Raw genomic sequence first — 23,006 nt, 5'->3', positions numbered from 1 at the left:
AGGTCGGGAATATACAGTGAATGGTGGAACCCTCAAGAGTATTCAAACTCAGAGAGATCTAGGTGTACAGGTCCACAGGTCACTGAAAGGGGCAACACAGGTGGAGAAGGTAGTCAAGAAGGCATACGGCATGCTTGCCTTCATTGGCCGGGGCATTGAGTATAAGAATTGGCAAGTCATGTTGCAGCTGTATAGAACCTTAGTTAGGCCACACTTGGAGTATAGTGTTCAATTCTGGTCGCCACACTACCAGAAGGATGTGTAGGCTTTAGAGAAGGTGCAGAAGAGATTTACCAGGATGTTGCTATGAGGAGCGGTTTGTTCTCTCTGGAACGACGGAGGTTGAGGGGCGACCTGATAGAGATCCACAAAATTATGAGGGGCATAGACAGAGTGGATAGTCAGAGGCTTTTCCCCAGGGTAGAGGGGTCAATTACTAGGGATCATAGGTTTAAGGTGCAAGGGGCAAGGTTTAGAGTAGATGTACGAGGCAAGTTTTTTTTACACAGAGGGTAGTGGGTGCCTGGAACTCGTTGCCGGAGGAGGTGGTGGAAGCAGGGACGATAGTGACATTTAAGGGGCATCTTGACAAATACATGAATAGGATGGGAATAGAGGGATATGGACCCAGGAACTGCAGAAGATTGTAGTTTAGTCGGGCAGCATGGTTGGCACGGGCTTGGAGGGCCGAAGGGCATGTTCCTGTGCTGCACTTTGTTCTTTGTTCTATTTTCAAAGCCCTTATCCAGCTATCAGAATTACTCTGTTTGATCCTTTCAAACACCATGCATGTTTGACCAGATTCTTTCCTTAAATTTCTAAACCTTTAACTGTAGGCTTCAGGCACTAGTTCATATGCACTTAAGATGGATTTTTTCACCTCCCTCATACGTCCCAGATACCTCCTCTGATAGTGATGCAAACATTTCACTCGCCCTACCTACCAGCTTTGTTTGAATCAGTAATGTCCTGTGGCCATTTCATTTGTTTAGCCACCTTCTCAAATGAAATGAAAAAGGCTTCTACCTCCTTCTCATCAAACCTTGGCAATGCTTGGACATATTTAAATAGATCCCCACCAAGCCTTCGACTATGACGCTCTTTCTCTTTATCCTCATCGCTATCCTCCAACTGTACTTTTCCCTTTACATCCGCCAATTTTAACTGACTGTCATGTTTCATGGCCATTTTCTGAAGTTCAAACTCTCTCTCTTTTTCCCTTCCCTCTCTCTTTCTTTTTCCCAGATCTGTACCCCCCCTTTCTCTTTTTGTTCTGCTCGGGCTTTTCTTTCTGTGTGTCTATCTTCCCTCTCCTTTTCTTTTTCCCTGACCTGTTTCTCCCTTTCTCTCTCGTTTTCGCACATTTCATATTCAAGCTGCTTTAATTCTTTTTCATTTTCAAGTTGCTTGATTTGTAATGGAATTTCTGCCATTTCTAATGAGTCAGACTGTATCTCAGGCAATTTTAAATGCTCAGGTAGCGCCATAAGTACCTCTTCTTTTCTTGTGCTGTCAGATAACCCTAACTGCAATGTTTCTGCCAAATCTAAAAGCCTCTTTTTTTTTTTTTAATTCCCTGTTCGTAAGGTACGCCCCCAAAAACTTCTGAGCCTCTGAAAGAGCCATTGTCCACAACAGACTCCCTACTTAAACTGGTACATCACACCTGTAAAGGAAACACAAATATGTTTGTGTCACCCATCACTGTCTTTAAGTTCACTTAGCCAACCCAATCACAAAAGATAGACTTTTATCCCGGACGAGCCCCCAGTTTATTATGGGCCAGGGTTTAGAGAACCCCAAAGTATATCATGGAGTCCAACTGACCCACAACTTTAAATAGATTTTGGTTATGGGGAGCACAAGGGCCCACTTTGCAGGTGTGGTGCAACAGAGAGCTAAAGTAGGTTTAAAACAAAACAATGTTTATTCTATGAATCCAGTTAACATTTTATGAACACACAGTAAACAGTTTATCAACTACAAACACTGATACTTTCCCAAATACAATATTCTACAGGTAACCCCAAATAACTTCCCAAACAACATCCATAAGTTAAATCCTTTTAAAAATAAAGACAGCAGGATTAAATGCTCTACAGAAACAGTATTACTTTGAAATAATCATTTATCTGGAGACATTCTTTAGCTTCTAGAGAGTGAGATCATTATACAGCTGTTGCTTTGAATGCAGCTATCCACCTCTGAAAATGAAACCAAAAACACACTGCAGTTGCCAGCTCATAAACGAAAGTGAAAGACAGACAGCCCAGCTCCACCCACACACTGACATCACTGCAGCTATTTGATAAACACCCATTTCTTAAAGGTACATCCACCTGATACCATACAAATTCCAAAATTAATTCATCTACCCTCCAAAAGAACACCTTTGAAGGAATATCAGAAGGGACGTGTAAACATAAAAATCTCGGCAAGGTGTTCGTTTTTATGGTCTGCATCCTCTCCGCCAAGGACAGCAGCAGGGCAACCCAATTCTTCAAATCCCATTTTACCTCCTCTACCAAACTGGCAAAGTTACCGCATTGTGGCCCAGTCGTGGGCCAGCTGAATACCCGGATACCAAAACATTATTTTGGCCAGCTTAAATGCAGGGCACCCAAATTCGCACTCCTCCCCATGGCGTTCACCGGGAAAACCTCACTTTTGCCACATTCAGTTTGTACCCCAAAAAAGGTGCCAAACTTCCCTAGTAGGTCCATTATTTTCCCCATACACTCCAGCGGATTTGAGACATATAGCGCGTGGGGAGAGGAAAGAGTGTGAGGGGGTGGTTGGGGGTGGACGATTGGCCACCATCATGGGGGTCGCCCCTGGTCTGGGGGGGTGAGGGGCTCCGTGCCCGCTGGTCTGACCCGGATCATGCATACCCATAACAGGGGCAACTCCAGCAGCTGCCTGTCCGCCCCACCGAACACTTCCAGGACCGAGCCCCATCCGTGGTAATATGGCAAAGGTCACTTTAACCCCAACTGACTGTGGCGGCCTCTAGCCGCACAACTGAATCGCGAATAGGCAATGTTAATAATGTGAACACTTCACAGCTCCCAAGTGGATTCCATGGGTGGATGTGCCATGTCGCAGTTGAGCCTTACTGCCTAGCATCCCATTCAGACTGTGAGGCCAAGGCTTCAACACCGCAGGGGCAGCAGCCAACAATCAAACACCCAGGAGTTGAGCTTCAACACTGAGGACATCCCCGCTACTGCAGGGTAGGTGTGTGGATTGGTGGAGGGGCACTTGAGTCTGGTCCAAGTACTGTTCCCGTCTGGGGTCCGGTGTCCAGGGATCAGCTGTGGCTGGTGGTGCGCGTGCAGGGCGGGATCCCCCCCCCGCACAACTGGCTCATTGGATGGCACCCTGAGAGATAGCAGGGAATGTAAGGGTGGGGGAGGCTTGGGGATTTGAGGGTACTAGGGTAGAAACCATAGAGAAAATGCTGGAGAATCTCAGCAGGTCTGGCAGCATCTGTAGGGAGAGAAAAGAACTAACATTTCGAGTCTAGATGACTCTTTATCCAAGCTGGGTGGAAGGCATAACTCGTTTTCGGTCTCTCACCCTCTCCAATTCCTCACAAATATTGCATCATGGATGATGTCCATCCTGCAGCAGCTGCCCTCGCATTAGCGGTGGCAGCCCAGGCGGCCAGAAGTCCCAGGTCCAGGAAGTAAGAGATGACACACATGCCGCCTTGCGTGCACCGGGTGGTCCGGGAGCACCTTTCATTATCAGAAAGAGGTTCCCCCCAACTCCCCCACCCCCCAGATCGCTGCCTTCAATGCCTCCCAAAACGTGGAGGGTGAGACCCTGTTCTGGTTAAACTTCTTAACCGCGAGGAGCACAGAATCAAATCTCCACATGGGTCTCTGAGCCCTGCCCGATTCAAACCTCTCGTCCACATAATGTGGCACGAGGACCACAATCACTATCGCTGCATATTCTGCTCCCACAATCCCCGAGAATACAAACTTTGTCACCACAAAAAAAATCAATACGGGAGTATACTCAACGTACATAGGAGTTGAAGGAAAACTCCCTTTCTCCAGGATGCCTAAACCTCTACGGATCGAACCCCCCCCACCCCCTTATCTGGTCCATAATTACCCCCAGCTCCTTCATCATGTCCGTCCTGGCCACTGACTTTGAGCTCGACCTCACACACAATTGAAATTGCTCCTCGTTAACAACTGATGCGAATCCAAGTCCAGGATGGACGCTAACGTCTTCTTAACACCTCCTTCCCAATTGGGCGCATACTCATTCACTAAAATAACCGGCGCTTCCGCCAAGACCCTGCTCACCGTCACAACCCTCCCTCCCAGGCCCCACACCTACATGACCACCACAAATACCACCCTTTTACCCCTCTCGACTTGGAGTCAAACCCTGAGTGGAATGTCTGCCCCATCCATCCCTTTCTTAGTCACGATTGGTCCTTTACCCGCAGCTGTGTCTCCTGAAGGAAGACCACATCTGTGCTCAAATGTTTTAAATGCGCAAACTTGAGACCGTTTAACCGGACTGCATATTCCACCTTACTATCCTCACCGGGTGTTTCTGATCTCTCTCTCTCTCTCACCATTGTGGAGTTTTCCCGTGTCTGAAAATCCACCCCATGCCAAAATGGTTAAACAGTACAGCGCTTTTGAACATCCTGAGGATAGAAACAACAGCAAATAAACACATATTAGTTCTTGGTGGTTTTTCTTTTTGCAGAATGCACCTGCCATAATGATCTAATAACCATTTAGCTTTAGATGTACTTGTTAATTACATTTCCATGTGTGTGTTTTAAACATTATAAAGCTCAGTTGCATTCCTTGCAGTGAAAACAATAATGAAATCCCTTAACAAGAGGAAAGTACAAACCCTGAAGAAACTAAAAAGCCAAACAGTTGCACATTTTGATTAGCAGCTTATGAAATGTTAGACCGCAGAAGTATATGGTTACAAGAACTGATAAGGAGTTCCATGTAAGACATGGCAAGGACGAGGGAGAACTTTTCTGTTGCATCTTCCATTGGAACATGTACAGTAAGTACTTGTACTGGGAATAGTCACTCAACACTGCTGATGCTTTGGGGTTTTTAAACTCTTCAGCCATTTACAAAGGCACAACAAAATATATTTCTGTCGTACAATCTTTGACTGAAGTTGCTGCATCAAAGCTTCCTGTCAACCAAAGGATTTGATGTCCCAATCAATCACATCTCCATTGCTTGCATAAAGAAGGCAATGCAGTGTTACCAGAATACTCGACAGATCTCAGTGGTGTGGCTTTATTGCTTAAGATGTGAATAACATGTATAAACTAACATTTACAATGGATTTAATCATGAGAAACAATGGTAGATGTGTTTGAAATGTTGACTGCATAGAATTACTGCATCTATCTAAAGAAGCAAATATTTCCCTGTTGAAGAGTTTAGTTTTATTTATATTGTTTTATATACTTAAATAGTGAAAAGGGCTTGCAATTTCAACAGTTCATTCATGGCTGTCAGCTATACAGCTGTTACTATGGTGCTTCTGATGAATTACAACTTTAGTGTCTTTGCTAGACTGGTACTGCAACTTCTTTGATCTGAAAATTAGAGGGCTGATTAAACTGGATTTGTCCAGTTATATGTGACTACCATGATTACATTGCTCTTCCACAATTTCGGAACAGTTTTCGCCGATGATTATTTTGTTTCCCTCAAACCTTTTAATACAAATTCTAATGGAAAATAGTCTTTTGATGTGCTGTTATTTTTGATCTGTAATCTTCTGTTTACTTTTTGGGAGAGCATTGAGTTTCTAAATTTAGGGTGTTATTTGTATTTTTCCTTTTTGCCTGTAGGCTGTTAGATAAAATTCTCCAAATTGTTGGCCGTAACCACGTTTATCCAATCATGAGCTAACCTGCCTGTTTGTATGTAATTTTTCATCTTGTATCCTAATTGTTAATCATAGTAACATCACAGTAGGTTCCTGAAATAATAAATAATTGATAGCCAAATTTAGTACACGGTAGCACAGTGGTTAGCACTGTTGCTTCACGGTGCCAGGGTCCCAGGTTCGATTCCCATTTGGGTCACTGTCTATCAGGAGTCTGCACGTTCTTCCTGTGTCTGCGTGGGTTTCCTCCGGGTGCTCCGGTTTCCTCCCACAAGTCCCGAAAGACGTGCTGTTAGGTGAATTGGACATTCTGAATTCTCCCTCTTGTGTACCCGAACAGGCACCGTAGTGTGGCGACTAGGGGATTTTCACAGTAACTTCATTGCGGTGTTAATGTAAGCCTACTTGTGACAATAATAAAGATTATTATATTACAAGAGGTTCAGATGATGCCAAATACTTTATAGTAAATGTAAAAGAACACTAGTAAAGGCACAGAGATTTTGGCTTAAAGCACTCCAAGACTCGGTATAATTAGTTTATACAAATAATTTGCCGTAACTTTCCCATGCACTGCACTGGTGTAAATTTCCATGTTGCTGTCAATTTGCTGGTGTTTATTTATGGGTATTCTTTACTTGGGTCTGGGACTATTGTGCATTTAATGTTTTGCTGGCCAGTTCTCGCTGCCCCCTCTTCTCTCCTGAAAATATTGTTTCCTGATTTCAATATGGTTCCATGGGCACCAAATTCCATCTGATATTCCCCAACTCGCCATTATTCATATGCATATTGACATTCTGGAGCGAGTCATTGATAATTCTGATTTTTGCATATACACCTTTCCAGTAGGAAAATCTGTGTTGACTGATTTCATCTTCCCTTATCCACGGCACTATATAACTGCCTGCATCTGAAATCAACTAACTTGGCATAGACCTGGGATTGGACCTGACCTCCTTTGCCTTAATAGCTGATCTGTAAAATCGATACATTTGCAGGGAGGCTCTTGATTAAGATCTTTACAATTACCAGAAGATTTTTAACATCTCCGGTATGTAGTGGCTTTGAACTGAAAATTCCAGATTAAGGACAGTGTTGTAAAAAACACTGTTCCATTGAATATTATTTCTGTTGAGTGGTTTACAGCCATCATGTGAACCATGATTGTATTACAGTTGTGTTATGTTACTTCGAGTAACATATGCTGCTACTTGATGTAGGCTTTGCTGAAGGATGCTCCAGACTCTGAGATAAGTTCAACGTATTTATTGAGCGATTAACAATGCTCCTAAATGAGTTCAACACTCTGCTAATCTGACTCTAGTAACTCAGTCTACTCTGCTAACTATACAAGCTTGCTCTAGACCACGTGCTAGGGTGTGATGTTGCTGTTAATCAACCCTGTCTTGCTCTCTAGGTTTCTGCCGGTGGAAGAGGCAGAGCCTGTGTGCCTTGTCCTTTTTATAGTGGTTGTGTGGTGCTCCCTTGTGGTTATGCCACCTCTGGGTGTCCTGATTACCCATTGGTTGTGTCCTGTTCTGATGACCCATTGGTTGCGTGTCTGCATATCATGACATCCCCCCTTTTTTTTATATATACATGTGTATGTGCCTGTCTGATGTGGCAACGGGAGCTACGGCTGACAGTGTTAAGACTGACTGGTATATACTGTGGACATTTAAAAAAAAACATTTTCATAAGTCCAGTCTCTGGGGTTTCCGTCTGATCCTCGATGACCGCCGGAGAGGTGGCGGAGGGGATGTCAGTGTCTTGATAGGTGTGTGGGAGGCATGACTGATGGACTCGTGGTTTGTGGTGTCTGGAGGTGGCACTTCAACAGGTGGAAGTGGAGGGGGAATTGGTTGTGGGCGTATGATGTTCCGCAGTGCCCTTCGATTTCTGCGAACAATGGTGCTGTCAGACATTTTTAGCACATAGGATCTGGGCGCGGCCCTCCGAACGATGACAGCCGAGGCAGACCACCCACCATCAGGTGTCTTGATCCTGACAGTTTCTGCTGGGGATAGCACGTCCAGATCAGTGGCAGGTGCGTCATGGTTCTGTTTCTGACTGTTGCGCAGCTGCTGCATCTTTTGTAGTACCGGTAGGTGATCTGGGTTGGGCAGGTGTAGGGCTGGAAGTGTTGTTCGCCGGTCCCTGTTCATCAGCAGTTGAGCTGGAGACATGCCAGTTGATAAGGGAGTTGCCCGGTACGGTAGTAGTGCAAGGTATATGTCGGAGGCGGAGTCCGAGGCCTTTGGATGAGTTGCTTGACGATGTGCACCCCCTTTTTGACTTTGCCGTTGGACTGCGGGTAGTGCGGACTGGAGGTGACGTGTCTGAAGTTGTAGCTCTGAGCAAATGTGGACCATTCTCGACTGTGGTATTCGGGATGCCATGCCGCGAGAATGTCTCTTTGCATGCTTTGATGACGATCCTTGAGGTGAGGTCGGACAGCTTCAGCACCGCCGGATAGTTCGAAAAGTAATCAATGAGTAGGATGTAGTCGCGATCATTTGCGTGGAATAGGTCAATGCCGATCTTGGACCATGGAGAGGTTTCCAGGTCGTGTTGTTGGAGCGTCTCCTTGCTCTGTGCTGGTTGGAACCTCTGACAGATTTCGCAGTCCAGGATCATGTCTGTGATGTCCTATTTGGTGCCGGGCCAGTAGACGGCTTGTCGGGCCCTGCGTCTGCACTTTTCTATGCCCAGGTGTCCCACATGAATCTGCCGCAGCACCATGCGCTGGTGACGCAGCGGGATCACTATTCTGTCCATCTTCAGCAGGATGCTGTTGATCAGCGTTAGGTCGTCCTTGACGTTGTAGAATTGAGGGCATTGCCCTTTCGGCCACCTGTTGTTGAGGTTGTGGATGACGCGCTGCAACAGGGGGTCTTTGGCCGTCTCTTCTCTGATGAGAACGTGCTTTTCGTCTGTTGCAGGGAGGGTGCTTGCGCACATTTGCACCTGCGATTCAATGTGCTGGATGATCTCCAGTGGCTCACTCGGTGAGGTGACGGAGCGGGACAATGCATTGGCAATGATAAGCTCCTTGCCAGGCATGTACACCAGATTGAAATCGTACCTCCGGAGTTTGAGCAGAATCCTCTGCAATCGGGGCGTCCTGTCGTTCAGGTCCTTTTGGATGATGTGGACCAGAGGTCTGTGATCTGTCTCAGTGGTAAATGTTGGCAAGTCGTAGACGTAGTCATGGAATTTGAGGATGCTGGTGAGAAGACCTAAACACTCCTTTTCAATCTGCGCGTACCTGGTCTCAGTCGGTGTCATTGCCTGTGACGCGTATGCTACTGGGATCCATGATGATGTGTCGTTGTTTTGTAGCAGCACCGCCCCAATGCCATCCTGACTCGCATCGGTCGATATCTTACTTTCCCAGTCTGGGTCAAAGAATGCAAGGACGGGTGCAGTGGTGAACTTGGCCTTCAGCTCCAACCATTGTCTGGTGTTCCGTCTTCCACTCGAAGGCGATTGATTTCTTGATCAGTTTTCTGAGGGCCGTTGTGTGTGTGGCCAAATTCGGGATGAATTTGCCTCGGAAGTTTACCACTCCAAGGAAGCGCAGTACTGCCTTCTTGTCTTCGAGGACTTTCATTGCCTCAATGGCTTTTATTTTGTCCGTGTCCGGGCGTACAATGTGTTTCGATATCTGATCACCCAGGAACTTCAGCGTGGATGTCCCAAAACAGCACTTGGCTTTGTTTAGTTTGAGGCCATGTTCATGTATGTGTTGGAATACCCTCTTTAGTCCCGACACGTGTCCCTCCAGAGTTGAAGACCATATTATGATATCGTCAACGTAGACACAAACCCCTTCTATTCCTTCCATCATCTGTTCCATGATGCGATGGAATATCTCTGATGCTGAGATGATGCCAAATGGCATTCGGTTGTAGCAGAATCTGCCAAAAGGCGTGTTGAAGGTGCAGAGCCTTCTGGTGGATTCTTCAATTTGAATTTGCCAAAATCCTTGGGATGCGTCCAGTTATGTGAAGAAGCGTGCATGTGACATCTCACTCGTGATTTCTTCCCTTTTTGGGATTGGGTAATGTTCCCGCATAATGTTTTTGTTTAGATCCTTGGGGTCGATGCAGATGAGTAGATCCCCCAACGGCTTTTTCACGCACACCATCGAGCTGACCCAGTTGGTTGGTTCAGTGACCTTAGAGATGATGCCTTTCTTTTGTAGGCTTGTAAGCTCTGCTTTCAGTCGCTCCTTCAGTGGAGCAGGGACTCTTCGTGGTGCGTGGACCACTGGTTTGGCGTCAGGCCGCAGTAGAATCTTGTACTCGTACGGAAGTGTGCCCATCCCACTGAAGACATCTGGGTACTGGGTCAGGATGTCGTCGATGCTGGCCTGAAGATCCGGATGAGACGGCGTCATGGTGTAGATCTTTTGGATGAGGTTCAGTTGCTAGCAGGCGTGCGCACCTAGCAGGGAAGCCCTGTCTGGTTGAACAATCTCGAAGCGTACGCTTGTCTCTATGTGTCGGTTGGACATTGTAAGATGGCAGGACCCCAGTGCCGTAATTGCATTGCCATTGTAGTCCTGGAGTTTGCAAGCAGCTGGAAGGATTTTGGGAGTCTTCTTGATTCTCGTGAAGTCCAACTTAGAAATCAGGTTGGCGGAGGCACCTGTGTCCAGTTTGAACTGGATGGGGCATTGGTTGACATCCATCACTGCGTTCCATTCGTCCTCTGAATCCACGGCAAGGATTGATTGGACTTGCGATGTGCCCGGTGTGGTGTATTCGCACTTCGTGATGATGCCTACTCGGTATGTGCTGTCCAGGTAGTCATCGTCTGGATCTGTAGTACTACTTTGATCAGAGTCATGGGTTTGGTGTTGCACATTCCTGATGCGATTTTGTTTGAACTATGGTTGCTGACTCCTAACTTGTGGGGCAGATCTGCGCAGGGTTGAGTTTCCCACAGTGGAGACACTGTTTGCCTCTTGCAGGGCATTTTTTTCTAAAGTGAGCGGTCTCCGGGCTACCAGGGAGGCAAAGGCCAGTACCTCGGCCTCTTCCGTTTCCTGCACTCCCGGATCCTCCGACACCCCAAATATCGCTACCGTTGGACTCGCCTTCACCCGAGTGTCCAAAATCCTAGCCATCACCCTCGCAAACCCCTGCCAGAATTCGTTAAGCGCCGGGCATGCCCAAAACATATGGGCATGCTTCGCCGGACTCCCTGCACATCTTGGGCACCTGTCCTCCACCCCAAAAAACTTACTCATTCTTGCCGCCGTTATATGTGCCCGATGCACCACCTTAAACTGAATTAAGCTGAGCCTGGCACATGATGAGGAGGAGTTCACCCTGCCCAGGGCTTAGGCCCACAGGCCCTCATCCAGCTCCTCACCCAGCTCCTCCTCCCACTTGCCCTTCAACTCCTCCACTGAGGCTTCCTCCGCCCCCTGCAGCTCCTGATATATGTCCGACACCTTCCCCTCCCCTACCCAGATGCCAGACACCACCCTGTCCTGGATCCTACACGGGGGCAGCAGCGGAAATGTCCCCACCTGTTTTCTAAGAAAGTCCCGAGCCTGGAGGTACCTGAACGCATTCCCCGGGGGCAGGCCAAACTTCTCCTCCAGTGCCTGCATGCTAGGGAAAGTCCCGTCTATAAACAGGTCTCCCATCCTCCTAATACCTGCCTTATACCAGCCTTGGAACCCCTTATCCATCCTACCTGGAGCAAATCTATGGTTATTCCGTATCGGGGTCCACACGGAGGCCCCCTCCTCCTGCCTGTGTCTCCTCCACTGCCCCCAAATCCTCAGTGCCGGCGCCACCACCGGACTTGAGGTGTATCGTGCTGGTGAGAACGGCAGCGGAGCCATGACTAGTGCCCCTAGGCTGGTGCCTTTGCATGACGCCGCAACTCGCAGGGTTTTATTCGCCCACACAAACCCAGAACAATCCTATTCACCCGTTTAAAAAAGGACTTGGGGGTGAAAATGGGGAGGCACTGAAAGACGAAGAGGAACCTGGGGAGAACCGTCACCTTCACAGTCTGCACCCGCCCCGCCAGGGAAAGCGGGAGCATATCTCTCCTCTATTCTGGTGGCCAGAATTTTTGCCAACAGTTTGGCGTCTACATTCAGGAGCGATATCGGCCTGTAGGACCCACACTGAAGCGGGTCCTTCTCCTTCTTCAAGATAAGCGAAATCAATGCCTGCGACATTGTCGGGGGGAGGGTCCCTCTCTCCTTTGCCTCATTGAAGGTTCTTAGCAGGAGTGGGCTCAGTAGCTCCGAGAACTTCTTATAAAATTCTACATGGAAGCCGTCTGGACCCGGGGACTTGCCCGACTGCATGCTTGCCAGCCCCCTCACTACCTCCTCCAACTTTCAATCGCAATTTTTAAGGTCATGTGTTTGATCTTTAGCAATTGCTCTCGCAGAGGATCAGAGTGGACTACAAAAACGATTTGGTCTCTGATCATGGAGTCAGTTATGTCATCGAAGTTGCAGGATTGCGCTAGTAGTCTTAGATTAGTGAGATAACTATTGAAGGATTCATCTTTACCTTGCATCCTCTGTTTAAAGATGTAGCGCTCAAATATTTCATTCGTGGCTGTCTAATGTCACCAGGATAGTTTGGTATTTTGTTTGTCCTGCCCTTCTGTATTTTGAAACGAGTTGAAGATCTCTGTCGCATGGTCACCCGCAGTGGTCAGTAGAAGAGCTATCTTCCGAGCATCGGTCGCGCCATTTAGGTCGGATGCTTTCACGTATAGTTGGAATTTTTGTTTGAACCAACGCCAGTTAGCACTAACTATGTGTTATAAGCTGCTACTTGATGTAGGCTTTGCTGAAGGATGCTCCAGACACTGAGATAAGTTCAACGTATTTATTGAGCGATTAACAATGCTCCTAAATGAGTTTGACACTCTGCTAATCTGACTCTAGTAACTCAGTCTACTCTGCTAACTATACAAGCTTGCTCTAGACCACGTGCTAGGGTGTGATGTCGCTGTCTTGCTCTCTAGGTTTCTGCCGGTGGAAGAGGCAGAGCCTGTGTGCCTTGTCCTTTTTATAGTGGTTGTGTAGTGCCCCCTTGTGGTAATGCCACCTCTGGGTGTCCTGATTACCCATTGGTTGTGTCCTGTTCTGATGACCCATTGGTTGCGTGTCTGCATATCATGACAACAGTCTTGTCACATTTATTGAAATAAATCAGAATTAACTTTTAAGTCTTAAGTGTTTGTGGCTAATATTCTTTGTGATTTGGAGAAAGCATTTTCTCAACTTCCATCAGTTTCCTTAATTGAATCTGTTTTGTTGAGGCTAGAGGGCGGGGTTATTATGATGGGCATTCTTGGTGGATACCATAGGAGATTCAACTATTGTGCAGGAAGAAAAATGAATCATTAGTCGCTTCTTCTTGAGTTGAGTGCTGTGTCATTAAAGACTGATCATCTGGCTGGTAATTGCTCAGCTTTGGGGAACTGATTTAAGCAACTTGCCTTTGCATATGAACGTAGCTGATCAGAAATAAGGAAGGGCGGTGAAGGAAATGTATTCTTCATTTAAAAATAAGTATCTAGTTGCCTTTTGTTTCATTTCAGAGCCATTAAGTTATCTATTGATTGTTTTTACATTGAGAAAATAATTTCCATGACTTTTGTGCACTGTAGAATTATGTAACAAAAAACTGCTTAATAACTAGATAAATTGTAACCCCTGTTCATTATGTACAGATCTTTTAAAGTTTTCATGTCTGGATCTTGTATAGTTTAATATAAACACTGGCTCGGTTCTATAATTGCCATTGTGAGCTGCTGTTGTCCTCTGAACTTTAATTTACCTGTTTGCAGCTGAGAGCAGGGCAGCACTGGCTACTGCTGAGCAGGAAACTATAGTAGAGTTTGGACACTGTATTTCAGTGTTGCTGCCAGCCAATCCGCTTGCACGGCTGTTGCTATGCTTGCTATAAGCCTGCCTCATTGCAAAAACAGTGCATTGCAGAGTGATAGGCTGGAGCTTATATGCACCACGGCAGAACATGTTGTTTTGACCATTGCAGACATCTGGTGCACTCAGATACTGACAGTACAGCCCAGTATTAGCCAGAGGCAACTTCCTTTACTCAAGGAGTCAAACATTCTTTGTTCAAAAAGGAAAATTATGGCTGCATAGAAAAGGTGTGTACTGTGAAGAGTGTTTTTCTACGTTATATTTTCATTGCTTTTTCTCAGTTTTTTCCCCCCTGTAACATGTTTAAGGGGGTGGAACACAAGAGTGTACACAGAAATGTTGAGTTTTCTCTAACTTTGTTTTTTTTTTGTGTGATTGAGGTCAGTAGATTTATTACGTGTGACTCACATTGCCATCAATTATCCATGAATGGGAAAGGTTCAAGTTGTTTTCATTATGTTTTCTTTGCGTTTTGTAGATCAGCATTCTTTGATTTCTGCCTGCTGGAATATTTTATTTACAAAAGAATGACCTCCCTCAGAGACCTAACAAAGCCATATCAAACCTTTGTCACTGTCTGCTTTAGGTGAGACACAGTTTATACTCCATGCAACATGCAAATAACAGACTAGAACCCTTGCAAAGGCACCTTCTAGACAGCCTATTGCATTTACATGGCTCTGTTCTAAGCTATGAATTTGATATATTCTCAGCCAATCTTGTCTTTGAAACAACTCTATATAAAGGTAACAAACTCAACCAGCACCTGCTTTTTTCAAGAATTAACTTGCAAATTAGTGGTTTACACACCAGTATAAAATCTATTAATTCTTTTTGATGTCTCTCACAGCAGTATGTTTTTATTTCAAGCATTTTTTTAAGCCTACAAGCACTACTAAGACAACTCTTAAGTTTTAAACATGTTCAAATTTTATAACTTGTTTCCTGACACTTGAAATAATTTTTTTTTTTTGAAAGGCTCGGTCTCTCAGTGAAGCAGGGTACAATTGATCTTTTATGTTGGGGAAGTTACTGTCTGACATTTGACAGCAGCACTGAGGTTAGTCCCTGTGACTGTGCTACCCCCACCCCTGCTCACTGTGTAATGTTGGTGGAAACAGAATGGTCTTGCTCCCTAGTGTGGCAGGCATTGTGGCGTGCTCTCTACTGTAAGTGCAGTGCACAGGTTTTTCTTACTGCTGGTTTTCTCTCTTACCTACTTACCACTGTACCACCATCTTCCATGTCCCAACCCGAATCCCAACAATAAACACACACCTTCCTTGTTTGTCTTTGCCTCTGTTTATTCTGACTGATTTGCATTTGGCCCTCTTCTCTGTCACAGCCGCCACCACTACCAATGTTAGATCTAATGTTTCTCACTTCACTCCCCTTTTTAAAAATAAATTTACAGTACCCAATAATTGTTTTCAAATTAAGGGGCAATTTAGCGTAGCCAATCCACCTAACCTGCACATCTTTGGGTTGTGGGGGCGAAACCCTCGCAGCCACTGGGAGAATGTGCAAACTCCACACAGACAGTGGGCCGGGATCGAACCGGGGTCCTCAACGCCGTAGACAGCAGTGCGAACCAATGTGCCACCGTGCCGTCCTACTTCACTCCCCTTCTGCCTCTACCAATGTACCCTCTAATTATTTTGTGGTGCATGGGTGATTTGTTCAAATGCATGGCCATTTAAATTTATTGTGTGGCCCCACACATCTTAAAGGGGCTCACCTATGTGGGTAGCAGTGCAGCTTAAAGGGAAAATTGAACCTTGCCCCCAAACTCCACCCCTAGTGGGGGGCACGGTAGCACAGTGGTTAGCACAGTTCCTTCACAGCTCCAGGGACCCGGGTTCAATTCCAGCCTTGGGTCACTGTCTGTGCGGAGTTTGCACTTTCTCCCCGTGTCCGCGTGGGTTTCCTCCCGGGTGCTCCGGTTTCCTCCCACAAAGATGTGCAGGTTAGGTGGATTGACCATGCTAAATTGCCCTTAGTGTCCAAAAAGGTTAGGTGGGGTTGCTGGGATAGGGTGGAGATGTGGGCTTGGGTAGTGTGCTCTTTCCATGGGCTGGTGCAGACTCGATGGGCTGAATGGCCACCTTCTGCACTGTAAATTCTATGATTCTATGATACTAGTTCATATGTGGCTCCTTGTTAGGGCACTGAACGTTTAGATCCTGAGATGCTGGCCAGTGTGCTGCTTTTGTGGCACTATCCTACCTGCTGGACCACTTTCCTTTAGGCAAAGATGGAACGGAAGGGGGGTGAGGCAGGCTACCTGTCTGCAAGCGGTGAGTAGCTAATTAAGGCTGTTTAAAGGCCTGTTGGGACCTATTTTGGGACCTATTTTAAAGATAGCTTACTGGAGGTATCCTCGCGGTTGCAGACCTAGGTGGTGGGATGGAGACAGCACTCCAGGCAGGCTTTGAGGTCTTCCCAGCCTGCCTGGCTTTAGCTGCAAGCCATTCTGTGGAAGTATTCCCCTCTACAGCGGTGGCCCAGCTGTCCGGTCTATTCTTTTACTTTAAACTTTTTTTAAAGTCTGAAGGCACCTCAAAATGGAGGTACTGTCTCTTCGCTATCTCAAAAGGCAGCCTATGCTTCTTAATTGCCATACAGGCTCTTTTTGGCAAGCCCGTCTTCTCTCACTAATTAGCCAGTTTGAGGAAAATCACAGCCAAGTAATAGTTTCCCTCACTGTGCAAGCTTCTGACCCCGATTTGACCCTGACATCAGTGCCCTGAAACTCGCAGAGAAAGTTCTGCCCCTTGCCTGTCACTGTCAGAGCTTACTTCTCTCTGTCCCCCTCTCCTACTACTTGTTTGTCTTCAACCTAATTTTCTTCCTTCCTTTCCTCTTTGCCACATGCCATGGTAGAAAACTCCACCTTTACTGTGCACACACCCTTGTTCCTTCCCTTTTACTTTTCTATCCCACCATCATATTGAAAATTGTCCTGCAAAGTTGGAAGGCACTGCATTGATGGAATGCTTCTGAAATGGATTGTCAATTGGCTTAGACTGAAGAAACACAACATATTTGCACCTTATCCTGGATCAAGGGAAGACCTATTTAATGGACTACCGCCTAAATTATTACGTTGCTGCATATTTTGTACATAAATGACTTAAAGACTGGACAGAAATAAAGCTATCCAATTTTTTAATCATTCTAAACGGGAGGTATTGCAAACAACCAAGAACAGGCTGATCAAATACAGAAGGATCTGGATAGATTGGGAGTTGAGCTGAGATATTGTGGTCAGTGTCATTAAACATCGACAAATTTATAGCCATGAGATTGGAGAAAGAAGAATGAAGAATGACGCCAGCAGTGTAGAATATATAGAATGTAGCGGCGCTAATGAGAGCAAACTGGACAGCGACTTCATACCAGAGGAATAGAGCATCGGTCTGGACGTGAGTACAATTATACAAGAGTGCTGGTCTCCCACCCGAGTACTGTGTACAATTCTAGTTACAGTATTGTATTGTGAGAAAGAAACCCAGACTTTAAAGGAATTACAGCCAAGAATAACTAAACTGATAGCGAAATTGGGCTCTTGAGTTGGCTGAGAGGCAGAAGAAACGAAGATTTATTACAGTGAAGAAGAGAAGGCTCCGAGGTTATACTTGGGAAGTATTCCAGATCTTAAAGACTGAATTTTTATTTTGGCGTACTTGGGGCATTGTAGAGAAGGGCACGGCAAGGCAAAAAGTTTGTAACAGGATCTTATAATGCTGGGTTACCTTTTGATGCACTACCATTTTTGGCAGGAGTCTGGGCAGTTACTTATATCTGATGTCAGAGAAGGAAGGAGGACAGTTGAAAAGATATGATCCGGCGGAATCTCTGTTTTTCTACTTCCGGTGCCACAGGCACATTATAAATCCGCAAGAAGCAAACACACCATACAGCAGAATTGAGTCCCACTACATTTGGAAAGGTCAATATCCTTGCAGCATCTGGTTGCAGATCTGTCCTAGAGAAATGTCCTAGAACATGCTTTCCGATTCCTTAACCAGACCTGCCAGAACTCAGGTGCAGTAGCTGGCCAGTTCCTGTTCTGCCACCCAGGGTGTTTCAGTTGTATAAATAGTAATGAATGTATACTCTATTCAACCAGCGGGAAGTTGTGGAGTTCCAGCAGGATCAAGGATGGCATTGACCAGCATACAGAAGTCCCATTCCACCATTATTTGGATGGTGGAGCAGGATTATAATTAGTGGAAATTCTACAACAAGGGGCTAAAGTGCCAAATATAGCAGAGGGAGAATGGAAAACGTATGTTGGTGTTAAAATTTTGTGTACAGTGGTGTATTTATTTTTTCATGGGATGTGGACATTGCAGGCAAAACCAGCATTTGTTGCCCATCTGTAATTCCCAAACGAATTTGGAGGGCAGTTAAAAGTCAGCCACATTTGCTGAGGTTCTGGAGCCACATGCAGGACAGACCAGGTAAGGATGGCAGATTTCCTTTCCTAAAGGACATAATTGACAATGATTTCATTGTCATCATTACTGAGACTAGCTTTTAATTCCAGATTTGTTGCTTGAATTTAAATTCCACCGGCTGATGTGATGGGATTTGAACCCTTGTCCCTCAATGCATTACCTGGGCCTCTGGATTACTAGCCTAGTGAAATTGCCACTACGCCATTGCCTCTCCTATATAAGAAATTGACTGAAAAGGGCAGCATGGTGGTGCAATGGTTAGCACTGCTACCTCACGGCACCGAGGTCCCAGGTTTGATCCCGGCTCTGGGTCACTGACTGTGTGGACTTTGCACATTCTCCCCGTGTTTTGGGCGGCACGATAACATAGTGGGTAGCACTGTTGTTTCACAGCTCCAGGGTTCCAGGTTCGATTCCCAGCTTGGATCACTATCTATGCGGAGTCTGCACGTTCTCCCAATGTCTGCATGGGTTCCCTCTGTCAAAGAACAAAGAAAAGTACAGCACAGGCCCTCCAAGCTTGCGCCGACCATGCTGCCCGTCTAAACTAAAATCTTCTACACTTCCGGGGTCCATATCCCTCTATTCCCATCCTCTTCATGTATTTGTCAAGATGCCCCTTAAATGTTACTCTTGTTCCTGCCCCCACCACCTCCTCTGGCAGCGAGTTCCAGGCACCCACTACCCTCTGTGTTAAAAAAAAAAAAAAACTTGCCTCGTACATCTCCTCTAAACCTTACCCCTCGCACCTTAAATCTATGCCCCCTAGTAATTGACCCCTCTACCCTGGGAAAAAGTCTCTGACTATCCAGAAACTATTTCCTCCTAAAAGTCCCAAAAGACTTGTTAGGTAATTTGGACATTCTGAATTCTCCCTCTGTGTACCCAGACAGGTGTTGGAATGTGGCGACTAGGGGCTTTTCACAGTAACTTCATTGCAGTATGATGCCTACTTGTGACAATAAAGATTATTAAAAAAGGTAGGCAGTGGGCAATGATTGATTCAGCAAACTTAAAAAGATTTGGATAAGTACCGTGAAAAAGCAGTACAGCAGGAATTGTGGACACTGGGACAGATCAGGTGATGCCCAATGATCGCCACCCTAATTTTTTAATTCTTCACCCTAACATCCTCTCTTCCTTGATCCTTTCATTTCTCCCTCTAGGAAGAGATTACACTACCCCAGCATTCACACTACCCCAGCATCCGCAGCAAATCTGAAAGCAATCCAGTAAAACTGGATGTGTTTTTTCCCTCCTATCTTAGTACACAGTATTTTGTTCAAAGATCGTAGTACCATAGAATCCTACAGTGCAGAAGGGGGCCATTCGGCCCATCGAGTCTGCACCGAAAGACCACCCCACCTTGGCCCAATCCCCTGCCCTATTCCTACAACCTTATCTTAAGGGGCAATGTAGCGTGGCCAATCCAACTAACCTGCACATCTTTGGACTGTGGGAGGAAAGTGGAGCACCTGGAGGAAACCCACGCAGACACGGGGAGAACGTACAAATTCCACACAGACAGGGCAGCACGGTGGCGCAGTGGGTTAGCCCTGCTGCCTCACGGCGCCGAGGTCCCAGGTCCGATCCCGACTATGGGTCACTGTCCGTGTGGAGTTTGCACATTCTCCCCGTGTTTGCGTGGGTTTCGCACTCACAACCCAAAGATGTGCAGGCTAGGTGGATTGGCCACGCTAAATTGCCCCTCAATTGGAAAAAGTGAATTAGGTACTCTAAAATTTAAAATAAATAAAAAGAAAACAAAAACTCCATACAGACAATTACCTGAGACCGGAATCGAACCCGGACCCTGGCGCTGTGAGGCAGCAGTGCTAACCACTGTGCCACCGTGTTCCCCGTAGGTAAGCTCTGTTACAGTTCCTAGTTTATAATATTCAAATCTGTTGAAACTTCTAAAGGTCTTCCACTAAAATTTAGTGTCAATAATGGTAATATTTTTGAAAGATTTGCAGTTATGTAGCATCTCTCATGTCATCCCAAAGTTATTTTACGAAGTGTGGTTACCATTGCAGAAAATGCTGCACATGGCGAACTCCCCAAAACTCCAATGTGATAATTTACTTTTGTAATGCTGATTGAGGGATAAATATAGACTACAGCACTAGGAATAGCTCTTTCCCTGTTTTTTTGAAATACTGTAGTGTCATAAGATCTTTTTATGTTCACTTGAGAGGACAGGCACGGTCTTGGTTTAATGTCTAACCTGAAAAACGACACAATAGCATTCTCTCAATACTGCACTGAAATGTCATCCTGGGGCTTTGTGCCCAAACCCTAGAGTGGCATTTGAATGCAGAACCTAGTGACTCAGAGGGGAAAGTGCTATTGGCAGAGACATGGCTAGCACTAATATATTTACTTAGTTCCAAGAACTGAGTGTTGTCACACAGGCCCAAAAAATTCTTGTATAATTAATAGTCCAGTATTTTTACTTTTGTTATTTTGCCTCTCTCTCATTTTCTTGCTTCTGTTCGCACAATAGGATGTGTTAAAATAATGGCCATGGTATTCCTATTGAGCAGCATAATTTTTACCAATGGGCAAGGAAAAACTGGTCACTGAATTCTTCAAAATGAAATGCAGAAAGTTTCAAGTCTAGTTGCTGTGCCTCTTTAATACCACCAGGCGTCTGTCTATTGAACTTTAGAGATGAAAAAGCTGTGGAACAGGAGTACCAAATAGTTTTGTATTTATGGACTTTTTGCTTCCCATAGAGTCCGCAAACCATGTCCAGTTCAAATTCATCTTGCTAGAGCGATTTAAGCTGCTTACACAGATAGAGTGTCTCAAAACTGCAATCTTGGGACCGAGTTTGTGCTGTATTTCAGATCTTGCCAGTTTCCAGGAACAAAATGGAACTTTAATTCAATGAATAGAGAATATTTGAAATCAAAAGAATAAGTTCCTTTAGAATAAATATTGAAGTGTTCTCTATCCATCTAAGCTTCTAGCCTTTCTAAAACACCTTCCCGCCAAGGAGCTTCACCTGTCTTTTTTATTAATGCTAACAAAGTTGGATCTGATTTGGGGATTTCTGCTGGCTTCTTTGACATGATTCCTTTAACTTTATTGCCCTGCATAGTTATGGCTAACACTACCTGTATCAAGACATGTATTTTTTTTAACTATCACTATCAAGACTTGTACTTTTTAAACCTGCATGGATCTATCTGTTCTATTAGACTTGGGGTTGGCACAGTAAGAAGTCTTACAACACCAGGTTAAAGTCCAGCAGCTTTATTTGGAATCACTCGCTTCATCGCTCACCTGATGAAGGAGCTATGCTTCGAAAGCTAGTGATTCCAAATAAACCTGTTGGACTTTAATCTGGTGTTGTAAGACTTCTTACTGTGCCCACCCCAGTCCAACGCTGGCATCTCCACACACTGGGGGTTGGGTTGGGCGCTCCTATGCAGTCAGACGGTTGGGGCTGAGTCAGACAAATCGGGCCGACTTGGGTCAGGTGGGATCAAGAGTCACTCCAACCACTTGGAGCATGGGAAACTTCAGGCATGAGAACCATTTGGCATGGCACCATGCTAGTCGGTGCAGCAACCCATCAGGCAAGCCAATATATTTTTCACTCATTTATTAGGTCTTCGAATTCTTGCAGGGCCCTGTTAAAGAATGTCTGGTTTTCAGCCACCACCAGTTTTTAGACAGTGGGATTTGATGTACTGTGTTAAATCCTACATCAAAATGCTTAGATCTGACATCTGACAAGGAGACAACATTACTAAGGACAGTCATTTTCAAATCTTCAAGACCACAAAAGTCAAACATCACAAACCAGTGAATAAGAGATAAACAAGATAAGATTGAATTGTGTAGAATTTGAGGGCTGGACTGCCAGGGCTGGAGGGAACATGTGGGGTGGCCTGTGGTTTGGACAACTTCTTTGCACCATATTGACGAAGAGTATTTGGTGAGAGTAAAAGGGTGTTGGGTATTTGTAAATGTGACATAATGTTTTCTCAAATTCTTGCTTCCATTTGTTGGTTTGACTTTGTGACTTCCATAAGATGCAATCATGTTGCAGTGTCAGCAGGAGAACCTGGAGAACTATGGAGAACTTGTATTGAAGTTAAGACGAGAAGGGAGGTGAAACCCCAGGATTGTATCAACATCTGGATGGAGCCCCCTGGGCTCATGTACGTATTTTCAGCCAGTCCTTCCAAACAAAAGTTTGAAGGCTTGTGTGAGATTTGTCTGCAACTATTTTTGGTTATCATATGTGTCCTTTCTACGTGTGAAGCTGAACTAGAATCACTACATTAGAATCACTAGTGCAGAAGGAGGCCTTCGGCCTATTGAGTCTGCACCGACTTTCCGAAAGAGCACCTTAACCCTCCATTGCCCTGAACCCCATCCAACCTACACATCCATGGACAGACACTAAGGGGCAATTTAGCATGGCTAATCCACCTAACATGCAAATCTTTGGATTGTAGGAGGAAACCCATGCAGACACTGGGAGAAAGTACAAACTCCACACAATCACGCAAGGCCGGAACTGAACCTGCGTCTCCGTCGCTGTGAGGCAACAGTGCTAACCACTGTGCCGCCTAGTATCCCACATATTTCTGGCTCGAGGGAGTCGATCTTTTTATTATGGGAAAAACTAGAACTTCTTGTAAAAAGGCTTTTGTAGTGAGCTTAGGCAGCAACGTTTG

At 45.5% G+C, this 23,006-nt stretch overlaps 1 protein-coding gene across 3 annotated transcripts in view; it reads left to right on the top strand.

The window, feature by feature from the left end:
* Window positions 1–23,006, top strand: part of atosa (atos homolog A) — a 194,136-nt gene that overhangs the window by 47,248 nt on the left and 123,882 nt on the right. Inside the window, exon 1 of one of the 3 annotated variants that reach the window (XM_072470669.1) lies at window positions 13,920–14,073. The exons of the other annotated variants lie outside the window; for them this stretch is intronic. The gene's annotated coding sequence lies outside the window, so the exon portion shown is untranslated. Of the gene's footprint in view, window positions 1–13,919; window positions 14,074–23,006 lie in introns of those variants that run through there. 3 annotated transcript variants of the gene reach the window in all.

The sequence above is a fragment of the Scyliorhinus torazame genome, chromosome 12, assembly GCF_047496885.1.
Source record: "Scyliorhinus torazame isolate Kashiwa2021f chromosome 12, sScyTor2.1, whole genome shotgun sequence".
Classification (NCBI taxonomy): domain Eukaryota; kingdom Metazoa; phylum Chordata; class Chondrichthyes; order Carcharhiniformes; family Scyliorhinidae; genus Scyliorhinus; species Scyliorhinus torazame.
Note: the sequence above shows the minus strand (reverse complement) of the source record. Positions and strands in the feature narration are given on the sequence as shown.